The following is a 16,019-nucleotide window of genomic DNA, read 5'->3' on the forward strand; positions in this document are numbered from 1 at the left end:
TGTTGATGTTTTATAGCTCATGAGGAAGTATGTGGTGTTTATCTTTCAATCTTGTTGGGCAACTTTCACCAATGGACTAGTGGCTTCATCCGCTTATCCAATAATTTTGCAAAAAGAGCTGGCAATGGGATTCCCGAGTCCCAAATTAATTAACCAAAATAGACACTCCTCCATGGTATGTGATTGTTGGACGGCACCCGAGGATTCGGTTAGCCATGGCTTGTGTAAGCAAAGGTTGGGAGGAGTGTCATCATAATGAAACTAAAATAAAAAGGCACTCCTTCATGGTATGAGATTGTTGGCAGGCACCCGAGGATTCGGTTAGCCATGGTTTGTGAAAGAAAGGTTGGAAGGAGTGCCACCCAAAAATAAAAATAATTCATGGGAGCCGCTCTTTGAAGGTTTGTCTAGCGAGGGGTTAGAGTGCCCACTACCATTCGTTGACAACAACAAACACCTCTCAAAATTTTACTTTTTATGCTCTCTATATGTTTTCAAAATCAAAGCTCTAGCACAAATATAGCAATCAATGCTTCCCTCTGCGAAGGGCCTTTCTTTTACTTTATGTTGAGTCAGTTTACCTACTTCCTTCCATCTTAGAAGCAAACACTTGTGTCAACTGTGCATTGATTCTTACATACTTGCTTATTTGCATTCATCATATTACTTTGTGTTGACCATTATCCATGAAATATGCATGTTGAAAGTTGAAAGCAACCGCTGAAATTTATATCTTCCTTTGTGTTGCTTCGATGCCTTTACTTTGAATCTATTGCTTTATGAGTTAACTCTTGTGCAAGACTTTTGATACTTGTCTTGAAAGTACTCTTCATGAAAAGTTTTGCTATATGTTATCTATTTGTTAGCAACTATAGATCATTGCCTTGAGTCACTTCATTCATTTCATATGCTTTGTAATAGTATGATCAATGTTATGTAAGTAGCATGTCACTACGGAAATTATTCTTTTTATCGTTTACTCGCTCGGGACGAGCAGGAACTAAGCTTGGGGATGCTGATACGTCTCCAACGTATCCATAATTTCTGATGTTCCATGCTTGTTTTATGACAATACTTAAATGTTTTGCTTGCACTTTATAATGTTTTCATGCATTTTCCGGAACTAACCTATTAACAAGATGCCACAGTGCCGGTTCTCGTTTTCTGCTGTTTTTGGTTCCAGAAAGGCTTTTCGGGGAATATTCTCGGAATTGGACGAAATCAACGCCAAACCTCCTATTTTTCCCGGAAGCATCCAGAACACCGAAGGGGAGTCGGAGAGGGGCCAGAGGGCCACCAGACCATAAGGCGGCGCGGCCTGGCCTGGGCCTGCGCCAGCCTATGGTGAGGAGCCCCCGAGCACCCTCCTGCGCCGCCTCTTCGCCTATAAAACCCCTTTCGACCTAAAAACACAGTACCAATTGACGAAACTCCAGAAAGACTCCAGGGGCGCCGCCACCGTCGCGAAACTGCAATTCGGGGGACAGAACTCTCTGTTCCGGCACCCTGCCGGGACGGGGAGGTGCCCCCGGAATCCATCTCCATCAACGCCACCGCCTCCATCATGCTCCGTGAGTAGTTCCCCCATGGACTACGGGTTCTAGCAGTAGCTAGTTGGCATTCTCTCCTCCATGTACTTCAATACAATGATCTCATGAGCTGCCTTACATGATTGAGATTCATTTTATGTAATGTCAACACCCGGATTTTTAAGTCCGAATGCCTATTATGTCATACATCGCAATCCCAGGAATATTGTTGTTGCGAGGCATAATAGTTAAGTATCACAGTCATCATTCATTACATACCATAAGTCTTACAATTTGGAATCACATGATCCATATTACACGAATAGTTGATCTATCGATCAACGAACAAACACAAGTTCATAGTTCAACATAGCGGAAGCGTAAGATACAAGGACTCTCTAGTCCACAGGCCAACGCTTGACGTCGGAAGGCACTTAGTTGTCATAGGCGTCCTGTTGGTCATCTCCTTGTTCCTCTTCATACTCTGGCCATTTGAATAGCCAGGGACAAAGCCGTGAGTACTTTAAGTACTCGCAAACTAATACTAAAGTAAGTGCTAGACATTCTAGTATGGTTTGCTAAGCTCTAGTTTATTTGCATAAAGCTAGTTTTAGTTCACAAAGTTTGAGAAAAAGCTTATTCAAGTGCTAACTAACTCAAGTGGGAACATTAGTGTCATTCCCACCATTCATGTGGTGATTTCAATTCAATTCACCACAAGTCATTTCACCATCACCTTTCAACATCATTTTCAAAGATATGACATCGGAAACTGTATGGCCTTTCCAACCGTCCGTAATCGTGGACGCGGCTATTCGAATAGATTTACACTGCGAGAGGTTGCACACTTGTGCCACAACATTTGATTTCATCCGTCGGGATTACCCCGAATCATCGTAACACAGTACGCGGATCATCAACCATAACCTTTCACTTATAAGTCCTAGTATGAGCACCTCTCCCCATGAGCTTGGCCTCCCAGTGAAGACAGACAGTCAGCCTGGGAACTGCACAGGGCTTGGGCCGGACATTCACCTCCTTTCACGTCATTTCTTTTGTTGTAGAGGCAGCTTTCGGCATAACCCCGATGACGCTTGTTTAGAGGGAACCCATACTAAGACACATAAACTTCCAGTTACGCCCTACCCATAATTGGGTATTGTGGGGGTACTTGATAATTGGAAAGGTATCGCATTCAAACCAACATCATTGTTTTTCAAAAATCACCATCTTCTCTTGTTCATATTCACCTTCAAAAATCATTCAATGGAATGCATCATCATTCCAAGGTTTCAAATTCATTTCAAATTCACATTGTTCCCATCTAGAGTAGTCAAGTTTTAATTCATTAGCACTAGCTCTAATCCATGAGGGGTGCTATCTTGCTTTGCTTGATGGAGTCTACTTCACTACTCTAGTAACCAACTTGTACTTTGACCAAAGTTAACTATAAAAGTAACTTATTGAGAAAACAAGTAAAAGCTTGTAAAGTAAAAACTTGGGATAGGCTTATGTAAGAAAAGGTAAGAGTCATGGTGCCTTGCCCCAAGGGGCTTTGCACTTTGCAAGAATATTAGCTTGCCTTGGTAGTTCTCAAACTGTTCCTCCTCCTCCTCTTGGTAGTATCCTTCTTCTTCGGCGTACTCTCCGGTGCTACCGTCTAAATTTGAATACGAGTATAATTACTCACTACTTCAATGGCTATTCCACATATCACATATAAACACACAAACTATTCTATGCACACAAATAATCTACTTAGGGTGCATGGGTGGTGTTGCTTGAGGAAAAAAAATAATTTCCTCTCATTACATATGTAAATGATAGTTTCCATATTGTTCTTGAGAAATAATTTCCTCTCATTGAAATCTTCTTAAGATTTAATTTCTCAAACAATCATACATGAAATGGGTATTGACCTAGGTCAACCATTCATTATCATCATTTGAGAAAATGATTTAAATGAGGTAGCTCACCTCATACCATTTGAATAACACTACAAATGATTTAAATCTCAAGCAATTCATATAAGAGAGTTTGGACCAGAGGTACAAACATCCCATGAATGCATGTGAGACAAGTTTAAATGAAGTATAAGACTCCACATAATTTACCTTAATAGTTTTGGACAATATCAACTAGTTAAACTAGTCAAGATATCCATTAATTAAACTATGGTATGATCATGCAAAGTGACCACACCCTTTTCTTGCAGAAACAATTAGTGTAAGTCAAATGTGAACTATTAGAGTTGGAATTAACTTAATATCTATTTTTTTTGATTTTTAAGAATTATTTGAATAGGGAAAAGTCCCTGACTTAATCTTTTTGTCACTTTATTTCTACAACAGATCTCACAGTGAGACCAGTGGCAAGTAGTAGAACTTTTCAGTAGCTTTCTAACAACATCAAGTTTGCTAAATTTGGCCAAGCCAAACAGATTCTATTGAATTTCAAAGTCAGGACCAGTATTGAAATTAAATGGATTTGGAAAATTCGAATTTGAATGAAAAGGGCCGGCGGGAAACTGAGTTGGGCCAAATTGAATTAAAACGGCCCACGTCCAGCCCACCACGCGTCCACGCACGCGTGGGCTGTCTGACGGTGGGATCCACCAGTCAGCGACTCATAACGCCCGAAGCGGTACGAGCGACGTGGCGCGTTGGATTAGAAGAAGATCCAACGGCGCACGCTCATCGTCTTCTCCGGCGAGAACCCGAGGGTCTGGCGGCGAGCCTAGGGGGTCGGAGGGCTAACCAGGGCTCCGGCGGTCGGCGGCGAGGTTCAGGGCGAGGTTGTCGATGACGGTGAAGCAGCCTGTAGCAGTGGCGGAGCTTGGGGAGGCCTGAATCGACGGCGATGCTCCCAGGGCTTCCGCGGCTCCGATCTTCCAATTCCGGCGACTCCGGCGACAATCGAGCTAACTAATGGTGTGAGGAGAAGCGGTGAAGGGTGGGGAGTGAGCTGGTGTGCTTGGATGGGTCGAGGGAGCTCTCTATTTATAGAAGCGCGAGGGTGCTGCGGGGCAGTGAGGAAGTCGACCATGGCGCGGCGGTTCCGGCGAGCTAGGGAGCTAGGCGCGGGCGTAGAACTGCTCAGCGTGTCCAGGCGAAGCGATTGGCGGCGACAGCGCGGTCGGGCGGTGCCTAATTTGGTCGCGTTGTCTCCGTGTCGGGTGCGTCTGCGGCGGAACAGGGTCGTCGTCTCCGGCGGCGGCGGTCCAGGGCAGTGGTCGCGAGCGTGTCTGGCGGTGTCGCGGTGGCGTGCTGATGCTCGACGCGTTGAGGGAGGGGCCAGGGCGTGCTCGTGTTGGCGAGGCGGCGCGTGGCCAGTGGCGTCCGCGCGTGCACTGCTGCGACATCATCGGCATCCTGGGCGATTTTGGGCGCGCGAAATCCGGCGAGCTTCTGCGTCTTCCTCGACATCGGCGGCCATAGGGTGAGGTAGGGAGGCGAGGTGGATGGTTTGGACACCAGGGCCAGTGTGGAGGAGGAAGGATAAGAGGGGGTGTGCGGCATGGTGTGGCATGGGCCGGCATGGCCATGCCATGCAAGCTATGCTTGCCCTCCTAGGGTTTCTATGCAGGAAAGTGAGAGAGAGGGGACCAGGGGACACAATGTGGTAGGTTAGGGTAGATTAGGTGGAGTAGAATCACTATTTGCAATAGTGTGCAATAGTGCCATATTTCATAATTTGCAAAAATATCCAAATTTGAAATAATTCAAAAGATGAATCTTTTTGAAATGTGTGTACTTAGATAAGTTGTATTTGACCAGAGGTGATTAGAGGTGGTGGTGGAAATGTAAATTTCAAGAAATGGGCAAAAATGGCTAAGTGGATAATGTTGCATAGGTTAAAAAGTTGAGACTTTGGATGAGCATAGCTCTTGATCAAGAATGATTTTGGCATGGTGATCTTTACCAAAGTTGTTCACCTTGATGTTGACTTTGAAATGGTGCAAAGAGTTAGCAAGAATTGGTTTGGGAAAAAATGAATGGCAAGGGCTCAAAGTGGTGATCAGACTAGAATTGTCCAATTTGACCAATATCATATGTGAGCTAGTTTTGTGTTTGAAATTCCTTTGAAAAGTGATCCTTTGATTCCAAAAGTTGTAATAAGTGTTTAAAAACATTATTCAACTAATGGTGAAGATCAAATAGGTCTAGGGTCAAAATTTATAAAAATGCCATAGGGCATATGTGAGGGTTTTTAGGGTTTTGCATTTTAGTGGAATTTCTTCCTCTTTGATTTATTTGGTTGGTGATCTTAATATGATCACACTAGGGTTTTAGAGTACATCAAACACAAGTAAAAACAATCATCATGGCATATCACTCAAATGCACAAGTCCTATGCAGGGTACTATATGCAAATTAAAAAGTTTTTGTTGGTTTGAAAATTTGCTCTTTGAGAATTCTCTAACTTCTTTTTATTGAAATTTGGGGTGTTACATGTAATCAGTGTTGTGTTTGTTGGGATCCGATGGATGATAAATTATGATTAGTCTATCTATAAAGTTTGTGAAGTTATTGTTGCTGCAATCTTGTTATTCTTAATGCTTGTCACTAGGGCCCGAGTGGCATGATCTTAGATTTGAGCTCTATACTTATTGCTTAGATTGTATCTACAAGTTGTATGCACATGTCACTGTCCGGAACCAAAGGCCCCGAAGTGACGAAATCGGGACAACCGGAGGGGATGGCGGTGATGTGAGGGACACATGTTTTCACGGAGTGTTAATGCTTTGCTCCGGTGCTCTATTAAAAGGAGTACCTTAATATCCAGTAGTTTCCCTTGAGGCCCGGCTGCCACCGGCTGGTAGGACAAAAGATGTTGTGCAAGTTTCTCGGTGCGAGCACGTACGACTATAATTGGAAAACATGCCTACATAATTAATAATCTGGATGTTCTATCTTAATGCTTTGATTCCTATCAATTGCCCAACTGTAATTTGTTTACCCAACACTTGTCACTTGTTATTGGAGAGTTACCACTAGTGTAGATAGCTGGGAACCCCGGTCCATCTTTCATCATCATATACCTGTTCTACATGTCATTGGAAGTAGTATCAACTATCTTCTGGTGCCATTGCTCTCATATTGCTATTACTCGTTCTCTGTGTTATTGTTACTATTGCTCTCATATTACTGCTACTTTCACATCACCCCTGTTACCGAGTGCTTTTCCAGTGCGACTGAATTGACAACTCAGTTGTTAAGGCTTATAAGTATTCTTTACCTCCCCTTGTGTCGAATCAATAAATTTGGGTTTTACTTCCCTCGAAGACTATCGTGATCCCCTATACTTGTGGGTTATCAGTCCACCATATAGCAAGTGGGCCGGCCCAACAAGATAGTGGGCCGGGCCAAAAACACAGGTGGGTCCCACTTTCCTCTTAAAGGGCCGGCCCATTTAGTATGTGGGGTCCACCACACAAGCAATTGGGCTGGCCCAACTAGTTAGTGGGCCGGCCCAGTGGTGGGTGGGGTCCACCTTAAAGCAAGTGGGCCGGCCCAATTAGAGTGTGGGGTCCACCGTAAATCAAGTGGGCTGGCCCAATAAGTAAGTGGGCCAGCCCGTTTAGTTGCTTGTTTATATGCCGGCATAATAGGCGCTTTAGGATTTTGCGGGCCGGCACATATGTGATTTCGGTTAATTAGGCCGTTTAAGTGATGGGAATTCGTGATTTAGATACTGAGAATATTTACGCAGCATTGATTTCTGTCGGATAGCCTCACTTACCACAAGCACCAAAGAAAAAATGCGCGAAAGAACTATAAAAACTAACTAAATATTACATCAACTGCAAGGCTTTGAAAAAATATTACAGAACCCAGAGAAATTGAATGGTAATTAAACCTAGCAATACAATGAAGCGATCCGGCAATCTTTTAAGTTGTCCATGCAGCACCTATATCTGAAACAAAGACATTACAAGTTAAGACAGCAACAATGGAAAGGCAAAGACACTACAATATTGTTTGCCAAAGAATTTGGAACTCATCATTTCGTCGTTATAACAAGATCATTGTAATGCGCACAATAAGCAAACAAAAGAGTGCATGCCGCATACCAACAGCCAATATAACAGAGCATGTTAGAATGAAACAACAGACTTACTACTGTCGAGTCCCATGCAAACCAACATGTTCAGGGAGTACAAAATTGGCATGAACAACATAGTAGCAGGCTATAAATTTTGTAACAACGACCGAGCAAGATGAAGTTATGATGGCTACATCTACAGAGCGGGGAATGTAAACCAAAAATAGAAGTTACGATGGCAAAAGCTAAAGAGGAGGGAATGTGAACCAACATGTGCCAAGTGCAATTACTTCATTTTGGCCGTGAACTAAATAATACTCCTGAACTTGTAGTGAAGGGGATGCAAATCAAGATGTTTCGGGATATAAACTTGTAATGAGCAACACATAGAGGATAGTTAATGCTGGAGCTTAGGATGGACCGGATACGGAATATAGTGGGATCACCTGTGAACTTGTATAAGAGGGAATGCAAACCAATATGTTCAGCATTCCATATGTGAGCGTCATGCCAAGTCGGAGAAACAAGTCAATAATGCAGCTTTTGAAGAACAAGATGGCACGCAAAATTATTATCTAGTAATATGACAAGTTTATTTGTACTACGGGCTAGATAGCGAGTGATAGCATGCCAAACTAAGTCCTTACTTTGTTAGCTTACAATGAAGTAGATACAAAACAATGGCATCACCTGTAGTACGGGGAATGCAAGCCAACATGTTCATGGAGTAAAAAATTGGCACAAACAACATAGTAGCGAGGCCATAATTTTTGTAACAACGGTCGAGCAAGATAAAGTTATGATGGCTAGATCTACAGAGCGAGGCAATGTAAACCAAATATAGAAGTTACGATGCCAAAAGCTATAGAGCAGGGAATGCGAACCAACATGTGCAATTACTTAAAATTGGCCATGAACTAAATAATAGCAGGATGTTACTATAATACCTATAATTTTTGTAGTAACAACGACTGAGCAAGATAGAAGTTATGATGGCTACATCTACGGAGCGAGGGAATGCAAACCAAAATGTTCAATCGCTTAAAGTTAGCAATGAACTAGAAAATAGCAAGGTGTTAAGGTCATAGCTAGGAATGAACTAAAAGAGCTTCGGACAAACAAGCATCCGAACCCGGAACATGGCGCTAAAACAAGGGACTTACATTAGGAGAAGCACTCGTGGGAGTCACAACAGATATTCCTAGGGTTGATAGATCCGGTGATGAAGTACGCTACATGTGCTACTTGGGGTTGGAGAGATGGCCATTACACTTCATGGTTACTCATCTCATCTGCAAAAACGTAACGGCGCGTCGTTAGCACAAACGAGGTTCCCGCAAGATTAAACAAGAACTTGCGGGCAAGCAATAGAAAAGCGACGAGTAGAAGAGTTTAGATCATGCACGGCGCCGGTGAAGCAGATCCGGTTCATGCACAGCGGTGTCGGTGAGCAAGATCCGATGCGGTGGACGACGGATCCGGCGAAGCGGCTCCGGTGGGGTGGACGATACCGCAGCTGAAGCGACTGCGGTAGACTGCTGGATGAGCATGTGGTTTCGAGGTTCGGCGGGGATGATCCGGTCCGGTTGATGACGGCGTCGATGAAGCGGTTCCGGCGGGCAGCCGGATGACGAGGATCGCGAGGCCTCGGGTAGGCCAGGGAAGTCCGGCGGGGATGTTCCGGTGCGGAGGTCGTGGAGGTGGGAGAGAGAGCGACTTGGGAAGTTCCGGTGGGTGTGGTCTCGGAGGAGAGGCTGAGGGAAATGAATTTTTTTCGGTTAGTTTCCGGGGCTAGGGAGGTGGTGATCGAAAAAAATGACGGGTAGACCCCCCACCAACCGACTTATACATGGACATTGTTGTCATCTTTACGAGGGTAGAATGGGAAGTTAGAAGCGTGTGAAATATTTGTATTTTTCGGGCGGGAAGTTTTGCCGCTGGAATGAGATTTCGAATTTGGCTACGGTCCAAGTAATACAAAAATATGAGACCGTACTAGTACGGCCAAGTGTCACATCAAGTCATCATCACGTTGAAAATCGGTTACCACGATCATAATCATGATGTATCTTGAAAATCCATTTTGAAAAGCCCTTCCGAAATATTTCGGGATTTGTAGGAGATTTTGCAGCTTGACTGAGAATTGATTTTGAATAAGGCTATGGTCTAAGTAAAAAAAAATCTTCGAAAAGGGGATATGACCCCAGCCTCTGCATCGTGGTGATGCACACGGCCTTTATTAATAATCCAGTCGCAACAAAAGTATGTTGTACGAGATGGTCTAAGTAATATACTCGTGATTGTAATATAGAGATGACAAGTCAGGTAAGCACAGTGCTTAAGTAGTGCAAAACGTAGAAGAAAATTCAGGAAACATTAACAAATACTGTATGTATTTACTGTAGCAATCACTGTATATTTTTACTGTGCAAAAAATAGTATAAATATTAAAAAAAGATAGTCATAATTTTGATTGTTACTAATTATTGTAAATGCATATGGCTTACATATATTATGGAAGTTAATTTAGATCAAATTAGACTTAATCATGTAGATGTGGAGAAGGAAAATTAGAGAGGTGTAGCTTGCACGTTAGAGGATGCGCTTCGGGGTAGACCATGCTACTTAGACTACTCATAGTGGGAGTAACTAAGGAGTACTATGTATTAACATAGAGCTACATGCATTGCCAACCTACGCAGCACCGATACGGATACGTGTATCCGTATCGGATCTATACGATACGTAAATACGGCATTTTGAAAATGCGCGGATACAAGGATACCTTTTAATAGCTTTCTAAATTAGAAATAAATTTACACCAATACATTGATACAACGGCATTTTGTATTGCTCCACAACCCTTGATTTATCTAAAATTGTAACATAAATAACTTCACGGTAGAATGTTAGGATTTGTAGCTTGCTCTCGGCTTACTTGGTTGCTTGCTCGGCATCGGCTGCTTGCTGCAGCCGCCAGTCAAGCTTCTTGGCTCTTGCGCTGAGACGGAAAAGTTGTCGGCTCTCCGCCGGCTAGGTCGCCACCTGCTACTGGGTGCGGATCTAGTACTGCCACCACAAGAGGAAGGAGGCGGCTGTGTCGGGGTCTCGGGGGAGGGTGGGAATTGGCAAGGGAGGGTTAAAAAAGAGGTTAGGATTTTTCATCTGGGCTGGACCGTATCGGATCTGTGTCCAAACCGTATCGGAATAGGTATCTGAATTATTATCAATTATTTTTAATTCGTTAATTTAGCGATACGTCAAAAACCATAGGGATACGGTATCCGAGCCGTATCCGTATCGGATACCGTATCTGACACGGACACGGCCTCTGTGCCCCGTATCCGTGTAGCGGAGTTGCCAACTAGGCAAATTGACGACATGGCATGATATTAAATGAAGAAAGAGATGGTTGTGGTAAGTGGTAACTAGCTATGTTACCATAACACTTCTCAAGATAGAATGAGTCTACATGCTAACTAATACACTCATGCATGATAGTACTACATCTAAGTTACTATGCATTATGAAGGTAGTAACATAGAGTAGCAACAATTCAGTATAAGACAATACTAACATAGTTTCCATAAAGTACTTCTATCACATAAGAAAACAAAAGATCTAGATGATGACCCAAGAAACAACTTCCATGTATATAATAACAATCTATTGACCATATGGCGGCTTTTGCATCACCCTATCAAAATCATCTGCCTTCAAACACGAGAGCAGAATGTCGACACGTGCTTCAACATGATCCAAGATCCTCTTGATGATCTCATGGACATCTGCATCAGCCGAATTGGAATCAAAGTTGTCAGCCACTAGCTTCTGCTGAAAAAGAAACATCAGTGTTGAAGTCGTCGATCTTAGGAGTCCCCACATTTCATTACTTGCGAGACCAAGATGATCAAATTCCCTTTACTTCATAAGAATGTCTGGATCGCTGGCACGATCGAAATCTTTGCTAGTACCCTCCTTTGGCCGAATTCAAATTTGCATCGGATCTTGGTGCCCATGCCTTTGGTATATGCGGGTAATTTTTTGCCAATATGTCGTGCATTGCACATAGCGTCCTACTTGTACGGGGGTACTTCTACATATCTTCTTCCAAATATAATTTAATTTATTTCGGTTTGGATTCAATTTGTTTCAAAATTCTCCGGTATAGCATTTGTATTGGTAGGAGATGCGGCTTTGAATTTTAATCATTGTTTCTAGGTGCCACACTTGCAGGGTACAGTCAAGGATTTTATCCAATGTTTCATGTCTTGACATATCCTTTTGGTAATGGAGGTTGAGACCCCCAGCCTCTGCATCAAAATGATGCACATGGATTTTTTAGTATGGTATTCAATAAAATCTGATAAGATGCAAAAATCAAACCTTGGACAAATATGACACATGCTCACTTGGGTAGAAAGCCAATCAAACTGATACATATTACATTGCAGAGTCCTTGCATGTTAAACTATATATTGCCAAACACCACATATATTAAGGGATACATATTAATTTCGATACTACAACTTTTATGATAGAAGATTTGTAACTACAAACGTTGTGGGCTGTGGCTGCCCTCCTCAATCTACTCACTTGTCTCATCGGCAACCGTCTCCACCTCTCTACATGCACATATGGGTACACCTTCTTCACACCCGAAGAAGATTACTGGAGTTTCCTGTCATGCTCCGCCACTTGTAGTAGGTGTGCTCCTTTTTCAGAGATGAATTCTCTTTTAGGATGGAGATGTTCTCCTTTTTCAGAGATGAGTTCTCTTTTAGGATGGAGATGTTCTCCTTCGATAGAGATGAGTTCTCCTTTGATAGAGATGAGTGCTCATTCAAGAGTACGGCATACTCATTCCATAGCTTCACAGCACGGTTTACCAGATGTGCGTTCACATCTCGGAGCTTGGACGCATGGTCAATCAACTCGCGCGACTCATCCGGGAGCGACCGCCGGATTACTTGCATAGACGCTTCATGTTGTCGTCCTTCATTAGATGGTAGATTCACAGAGCGACCCTGTGTGACACATGATATTATACTAATAAAGTGCAAGAGTGTAACTTCAATAGTAATATAGTACTCCGAAAGTTTGCAGGACTTAAACTTCAATACTCCTAGTAATATGTACAAGACTAACTTCAATAGTAATTGTAATATGTATAAATTTCAATTGCAATACTGTAGTAATATGAGTACTCCGGAGCTTGGAGCAATAAAGTTTCAAACTAAGAACGAAACATGAACTAATAAAGTTTGCCCTATGCATCAATCGATGGAGAGGCTGGATCTCCAGTTCGAAAGGGGGGGAAAAGACTGCAGTGAAGTTTGAAGTTTGCATTGAAGTTCGAATGTGGTAATGCAGCTACTCAGTGAGTAATATCTGGGTCTTTCTTAATATAAGAACACATTTTATCTGTTTGGCAGGAGAGTATTGGACAGGATCAGAGTCGCGGGGATCCTCAGGAAACACTTCCACGCACGTCGGGTGGACGTGGAACCGCAACACCTCTGCTCTCGCGTTTCTGGTCGTTGCACATACGTGCTCCGATTGCTGCTTCTCCTTCCAGGCCTCCACCCCGTTCTAGCATGGATCAGGCTGAGGGATTGATTCCAATGCCAAAATTACAAGTCCTGAGGCCTGCTGGCATGGATTACTACGTGAATAGAAATTGGACGCTTCACTAATAAGGCCCGAGGAACCCCTCAAAAAATAAAACTAATAATGCCCCAGGCCAGGCTATCTCTCAGGTTGTCCTGATCTGCCGCAAATACTCACGCCAAAACATGGTGAATGAAGTATTTTGCACCAAATCCCCTCCAAATAATACTCAGTAGGGGGCTAAGTAGTTTTAAACCAATGATTAAACTACATGAACCACTGACCTCGAAGCTCTTCTCCTTGGAGAGGACCGACTTCCCGGCGACGGTGAGGTTGTCTTGCGAGCTGCAGCGAGGACCGTCACGTCTGAGCCCACGAAGAGGTCGTTGATCCGCTGCCGCATGGTGGGCACATCAGACTCAACGGCGAGGCCGCCATGCGCCTGCTGCAGCTGCTGTGGGGGGGCGTGCGAGTTGGCGGCGAGGTCCTGTAGTTGCTGCTGGGGATTACGACGGTGGACCGCACACCTAACAGGCCCCCTAGTCCACTCGTGGGATTCATCGCCGGAAGATGGGGGTGCAGAGGGGAGGCGCTAATACAGAGGTTGTGGATGGTACAGCCGCCGACGAGCACTGTACAGGTTGGGGCTATAGGATTTTGAAGATGAATGGGAGAGGCGGCAGGAGCCTATAAATCGAGAGGAGTAGCGAGAATTCCCGCCACGGGATTCAAATTTACCCCAACTGCAATTCATACAAGGGGTTGAAATTTTCAAGTTATTTTAACTAGGGAGTAGGGATCACACCGAAGGAGACGAAGCGAGAGCAGTCACGGGGCCCCTCTTATCTTATTTATGGTGTCTAACCTTTTTAGGGTGATGTTGACTGTTGTGCAGGGTTTGTCAATGCGCAGGAGGTGCGAGCGAGCGAGGCCGACAATGAGAGAGAGATTTTTTTTCGAGAGAGAGGGACAACCGAAGGATCCTGAAGGACCTAGAATTCCACTACGCATCAGAGCACGGTTTATAACAGCACACGAAATAAACAGGAAATTACATCTAACTCCCTAACTTGGTGAGAGAGTGTGTTTTTTTTGCGAAAGAGAGAGAGAGTCTTGAGGCGTCTTCTCTTGACAAAGAAGATGGCTGGCATTTTGCCTACCTACCGCAGGTGACTTGTGCTCACTGAAGTGTGGGACCTCACGCATGGGAACCACACGTAAGTGACAGACCTGTCGGTGTCATAACTCGGGTGCTTATTATACTGTATTAGTACAAAGTTTCCTATGGTTCAAAAAAGGCAATCAAAAGGCATGGATTGTTCATCATTTTCTACATAGCTACGGAAAATACCATACTGCCATACCAGTGTTTCAGAAAATAGCCCTTCAAATAGTTTGGCAACATGTTGGACTTCGTCCAGCTTAATTTCTCCCCACATGTGAGCTTGGTACTAGTACTACACAAGAACCATGTCAAACTTTTTAATTAGGGCCCAAGTTTATGTATATATTTGCAACTTTTCACTCACGCATCAAAACTTTGCAAAATATGTGCATTTTGGGTTGTCGCACATATAAATGTGCCTTGACTTGTCTACCACCAATCCAATTTTCATTTGTGGGGAAACATGTGACAAGATACATCATGCCGAAGTTTTGTACTAGGACAAGGACACGCTCAAACTAAACACGGTAATAGGCGATACAACATCGCACACATAAATAGACGACATGTATAGAATCATACATTTTTTGAACACAGAAAAGTCCCGAAGGACCTGGCAGCACTGCTTTTATATTATGACGGTGGGATTACAGATTGCAAGGAGAAATCTCTAAGTAAAAGGAAACTACAGAAAAGACATCCAAAAGTACAAAAAGAACCCTAGATCTAGAAAAGGAAACTCCATCTGATCCTTCTCCAACGAGCTCGGATTTTAGCCTCGAAGCGCGATCATCTTCTCCATCGAGACCGGCAAGACCATCCACCTACCGTCTCGTTGGCTTATGCTCGCACGTCCGCTCGTGTTGCAAGTATTCGAGCAAGTCGCCGCTCATGTCGCAACCATCGTTGCTGCAATCTACCTTAAACAGGGAGGGATATCTATTAATCGAACTGCTTCCTCCTACGTCTTCGAGGATGCCGTCGCATCTCGGGCACGCGAGACTGGGCAGGTTTCTTACGCAGCTTCCGCATGTAAGGTGCCCTCGCCCATCCCTGCGAACGCACTGCTTAATACAAGGAAATTAACATGACTGTTGGCCAAAAGAAAAATACAGTTGGGTGGAACCTAACGAAGAAAGTACTAACCTGGTATAGTGGACGCCGTGCTATTTGAAAGCACAAACCGCAGGTGAACGATATTCTCGCCCCATTCGGTTGGAGAAAACATCCACTGGTAAACTCCATGACTTCAGACGAGAGACTTTCACCTTGCAAGACGCCCTGGCATCCCGGGCACGCGCGACCGGACAGTATCCTAGAGCAGCTGCCGCATACCAACTTCTGGCACCCACGGCACTGCTTAATACAAGGAAATTAACACGACCGTTGGCCCAAATTAAAATACATCTGGATGAACCTAGTGAAGAAAGTACTAACCAACGATATTGCAGGAGGTTGTATGGGTTGAGAGCACACTCTGCAGCTGAACAGTCTTCTCAATTTAGCAAAGTCGACAGAAACTCTAATGCTACCGGGGGAACCTCCATGCCCAACGATTCTAAATGGAATATGAATTTAGAGGATGGGAAGGAGATAGGGATAGAGGGTTGTAGTCTTCGACTTGTATATAATATATAGGCGAGGGAATTGCAGATTCCACCACCTCCTAC

Source organism: Lolium rigidum, chromosome 4 (genome assembly GCF_022539505.1).
Source record: "Lolium rigidum isolate FL_2022 chromosome 4, APGP_CSIRO_Lrig_0.1, whole genome shotgun sequence".
NCBI lineage: Eukaryota > Viridiplantae > Streptophyta > Magnoliopsida > Poales > Poaceae > Lolium > Lolium rigidum.